The sequence below is a fragment of the Dermacentor andersoni genome, chromosome 9 (assembly GCF_023375885.2).
Source record: "Dermacentor andersoni chromosome 9, qqDerAnde1_hic_scaffold, whole genome shotgun sequence".
NCBI lineage: Eukaryota > Metazoa > Arthropoda > Arachnida > Ixodida > Ixodidae > Dermacentor > Dermacentor andersoni.
Window position 1 is genome coordinate 102,055,145 of NC_092822.1, and position 5,692 is coordinate 102,060,836.

Consider the following 5,692-nt stretch of genomic DNA (forward strand, 5'->3'; position numbering starts at 1 on the left):
GGCCGCGGAATCTACGGAGCGCATAGATTTCAGTTCCGAAGCTTTATAGTTCTCATAAGTTCTCATAAACTGTCGATGCGAAAGATGCATTGACATTTCCAAAATAGTGCTTTAGATTTTCAATTGCGGAACTTTGTAGGTTTATTGTTGTTATAAACATTTGACGCCAAAGGTGCAAAGACTTTTAAAGTCTTACGTCGGACCATACAACGAGACAAGGCAAATCAACACACGGTCAGACAAGTTGACAAAGCACGCAGCGAGTTCCGATGAGGCGAAACGAAGCGTTGTGGTGGTTCAGTTGCGCCGTCATGTCAGCGAAAAGAATATCAACATTTCTTGTTGCTTTCGTCAAAGCATCCATGTCAAGACACTAAAGCCAACAAGGGTAACTACGTGTTCATTTATTTTTTCTACTTTGACTTTTACTCGTGAGCTGACATTGAGCCTCTTCAGTTTTCTTGCTCTCGTATCCGCGGGCTGCCAGAGCCCGCCATAGCGCTTGAGTTTTTCTCTTGTTGGCCCGACCACCGCGCGGCGCACTTCGGTGCGCGTTCGTTTTTCTCTGGCCGTGTAGATTTTCGCCTGACAGTGCGAGCGAGTGCGATAACTTTATTTGAAATCCGGCGATCGGGAAGCCTGGACCTGGGGCCGCCTTGATGACAACTGGGAGGTGCTGCTCCCATGCGGCCTCGATGGCTCGCTGGACGGGCCAAAGTTGTTCTTGAATTTCTAAGCCGAGCAGCGTGGCCGACCTCCGTGCCCGTTGATTTTCCGGGGAGTCTGCCTTTTATCTTGAGGTCTGGACGCTTTCTGGCTAGCAGACGAGAAAAAGAAACAATGTTCACTCGCCGTCATTGCTGTGGGGACTGGATGGATTGCAAGGCGTTCGCATGAGTGCAACCTCTCCGGAAAGTTCTGTCTGGCCGGTGGAGGATACCGAGCAGTATGCGCATGGTTCACTGTCGAGCAAGCTTTCCACATTTTTTTTCGATATTCCTTCGGTAGGTACATTGGGTGCCCAAATTAGGCATTCGCTTGTGAACAACATGCTTTCCTGTGCATTTTTTCATTTCGGTTCCCCGCCCCACAAAACAAAAAAAAAATGTCATTAAGGAGCAGAGATATGTGGCATGGTGAAAGCTCAGTTTTGGTGCTTCTACTCTTGCGGGAAAGTAATGGGCCACGGTACGCTTCAATTGCCAGATACACTTATTATATTATTGCGATAGCAATTGTATGGACCCTCCAGGCGCATTCCTGCCGTCGCCGTCATGTTACGTATATGTCCAAGGGCATAACATCGTCACCACGCGCCGCATGCTGTATGTGCGAGTAAAAGCCTGGGGGTGGGAAGGATGGAGCCGACGATGGTGGCTCAGTCTCGCGCGCGAAAGGGGGAAAAGCGGGGACGAAGCGCTCCACCTTCCATCATGCGCGCCATGCATCAGGGGGAATTGAGGGAGGGCGAGGGGCTAGGATTCTGTGATTTGTGAATCTGCGTATGCGCGACATGTTTATTTGTTTGTTTGACGCATGATATATAGTGACTTTCTTAGATACGTAGATTTATTGGAGACATATGTATGTTTAAATACCTTGTTGCGAGATTTTGTGTATACGTGCAGTGAACTTTGTTTCCAGAGACACTTTCTTGCACTTTTTCAAGCCGTATCTTCGCATTTGTATATTCCATTGTATCTACGCATTTCTAATGTACGAGGGCGAGCCAAATGAAAGTGAGACAACCCACTCCGAGCAATAATAGTTCAGTTCCTATCTGCGAGGCATGCGCGTAGCAGACAGGCACCTCTCATTTACAATACTGACACGCTGGTGTGAGGATAAATCTTCTTTAATGATCTCATACAATGGGTTGAACATTGTTGCGTGAGATAATGGACGCTCCAAAAGTGAACAGCTGTGTCATGAGATTTTTGACAGCTGAAGGTGTTTCCCAAAAAGAAATTAGTCGTCGTATGGCTGCCGTGTACGTCGAACATCGCATTTCATTGGCCACTGTGAAGCGGTCGAGCAAACTGTTCGAAGAGGGACATGAAAGTTGCAAAGACGATCCAAGACCGAGCCAAAGCCATCGTGCAATCAGCGCCAACACAATTTCAAAGGTTGATGAGCTGATTGGACAACAACGGAGGATAAGCGTCGATGAAATGGCAGAGCGTGTGAACGTGAGTCATGGTTCGATTCACACCATAATTCATGAACATCTAGGTTATCGGTACTTGTGTGCGCGATGCATGCCCAAGATTTTGAACCCCTGCCAGAAGACGGAGAGGTTCGGCACTGCCTTGACTCGTCTGATCTTCTATGACAATAAGGGTGACCACTTCTTGTCTGCGACTGTGACCGGGGAGTAATCATGGTGCGACTACTACGATCCTGAAACACGACGGTAAAGCTTACAGTGGAAACACTCGAATTCACCACCCACAAAGAAAGCAAATGCCGTCATTTCCGCCGGAAAGGTGTTGACTTTTTTTTTCGATTGTCGGGGGCCATTACTGATTAAGTTTGCTAAACCTGGAGAGACTATTAATCGCTTGCGATATTTGAAACGCCGGATCGGCTGCATGTCGCAATCATGAACAAACGACACTGAAAATAGAGGGGTCATCTTGCTCCACGACAATGCCCGTCCCCACTTCGCTGTTGTGGCTACAACAAAACTGGTAAACTTGAAGTGCGAAACGCTGCAACATGCGCCATACAGCCCAGATCTCATCTACCCCCTTGCAACTTCCACATTCTGTGGCAATTGAAAAAACAAAACAGCTCAAGATAACCATATTCGTGTCGGACGATGATGTGAAAGAGTCAATTAAAGATTTTTGAAGCAGAAACCCAACGAGTTTTATGAGACGGCAATTACGCGATTTGTTTGTCAGTGGGACAAATGTCTAAATGCTCATGGAGACTACTTTTAAATAAAGTACCCCGTTTGTCATATATTCGCTTTAGGTCACTTTCATTTGACTCGCCTTCGTATATTTTGCAGAAGCCCTGCTTTTTATTTGTGCTCTCTGTTGCGACTATAATTTCGGTGCAATTACAATACACGACCGGTGACAGCTGCTCCTGCGCAATACATTGGAACAAAGGACAGCGTCATTGACATTGTTCCCGAGCTGGTGCTTATGCACAAAAATGTAAACAAGGTTCTTGAATGAGAAAGTTTCATTAAAATATTTGTCATCAACTTGTTCATTTCATAGCGGTTACTTTTTTCATACCAGTGGCATTCACTGGTTTGCTTGTTTCGAACTGATATAGCTCTAAAGTTCGCGTGATATTTTCTTTACTTACTAAACAGACGCGAACCCTGGGACCATTGGTGTCAGTATTTCCGGCAGAATTATTGGGATGTACGAGTATGCTCTTTTATGAAAGAATACATATTTTACTTGTCTTGACATTGCGTAGCGTTAAGGAATTCCTTTGCAGCATCTTTGGCAATGGCAATGCAGTTATTATTCAGACATTTCATCTCTCGAAAAATTCTGTAAGGAGGAGGACCTTATAAAATATACAAATGGTCAGGATTCTTATAAAATCAACACAGAAGTACTTTTCACCGGAAGAGCAATGACCCGTCATATGAGAAGTCAGGGTTATCGTCGTGGTAAGGGTCGATCGAGTCAATGGCTGCATTAATACGAGACTGATCGGCAGCTCCATTGCGAGGAGACATGGTTTAATTCCCGGCAAAGTGATCGCGTCGGACACTCGGAAGAGAGCGTTCGGGAAAGATCAACCATATAATAGACAGGTCGGAAAGTCTCCGCCCAACTTTGACAATTTCTACAATGCGCTCTCGGCAATGGTCGAGTCCTCATTTGGCGGTCCAGTTTTCTGGCTTTATAACCTTAATCCTTCTATGCGCGCTGCTCCCCACATCACATACGCAAATTTTGCCGATAAATAGGAGCGGTCGTTTGAAACCGCCTAAACAACATGGCTAGTCATGCGCACAGAGCATCGTCCGTCTCAGCGGACGAACGTTGTGAAGAACGTGACATCGCGCGGAAATTAAAAAAAAGAAGCTAAGAAAGAAAACAGGCAGTGGATAAGATATCTGGAGAATGAGGACACTCTCAACTGATTCGAGCGAGCACTTGCGACAATCAACGTACGTCCATTGTGTCGACACATATCGACACCGGGAAAAAATGAGTGCAATTAAGGGCAAGAGCCTAATAAGGGTATCACGCGGCGCGCTTTCGACCGCAATGAAGCCAGATTGGCAAACTAATTTTTCGTAAGCGAAACGACGCTTCTGCACATGCCGGCGCCAGTATGCGTCAGACGATGTCGCTTTGTAAGCCACGTGGAGACCACAGAACTCGGAGCATTGCATCGCAAACTCGCTTGCGTATACCTGAATGATCGACCGCGAAATCAATTCGCCTCTTGAGGAGCCGCTTTGCATCAAAGTCCAAGTACTGTGGCTCCAGATTTGACGTCGTGCAAGGTTGGCTGGAGCGATAGGCGCGTGGAACACGTGAGCTCCTCGCGCAAGTGCGAGCTGTTCTGAGCGCTATTGGATTTTTGGCTGGAGCAAATGGTGTAGTTGGTTTGGTTAAGTCAGCAGTTGGGTCTGCCGCATATACATATATATATATATATATATATATATATATATATATATATCAGGGGCGTAGCCCAGGGGTGATTAAGGGGCTTCAGCCCCACCCCCCCTCCGAAATTTTTTCGTACTGTCCATGCACCGCCGACCAAAACAACCTCCGGCGCCGGAAATCATTCTGGATTTTGTATAGAATCTCTTGCTCACGCTCGAAAAGACATTTGAGCGAGCACATTGTGAACTCCAGCTCGATTTCGCGGCAACGCCCATGCACCGGAAGTCACATAACGCCAAGGAGCCCCATCCGAGCACAAAGTTTCAAGGTTGTTTTATGGCGAACGGGCTCGTCGCGGAATCATGCGGAGGCCACGGAATCTACGAAGCGCATGGATTTGAATTCCGAAACTTTATAGGTATAAAGTTCTCCAACTTTTTATGTGAAAGGTGCATTGACGTTTCCAAAGCCGTGCTGTGGATTTTCAATTCCAGAATTTGTGGCTTTAACGTGGTTATAAACATTTTACACCAAAGGTGCATTCACTTTTCTAAAGTCGTACAGCAGAACGTACAACGAGAAAAGCCAAATCAACGCACTATCAGTCAAGTTGACAAAGCACGCAGCGAGCTCCGATGAGACGAAGCGTTGCGGTCGGTTATTCACCGCCATGTCAAAGAAAAAAAATATCAACATTTTTTTCACCGGTGCCAAAGTGTCCATGTCAAGACACTATATATTTATTTATCTATAGTACCCTCGGGGCTTACGTGAAGCATTACAGATGGGAGAGGCTAATAGATACAGATAACTGTACAAAAAGAAAACACAATAAGATAACACTGCGTAGTCCAATATTAAAGTAACAAAAGTTGGAGCGACACAATAAGCATACCATAAAAATACAGACAAAATATTACACAGGCAGGTAATACAGACGAAGTATAAGTGCACTGTATACATAATGAAAGTTAAAGTGAGAGGATAAGCACATATTGATAGATGTAAATCATAATACAAAGTATTCTCTTTGTAGATTAGGTAGGTAGTACCATAGAAATAATCTATAAACAATACTGGTCAGAAGAAGACAG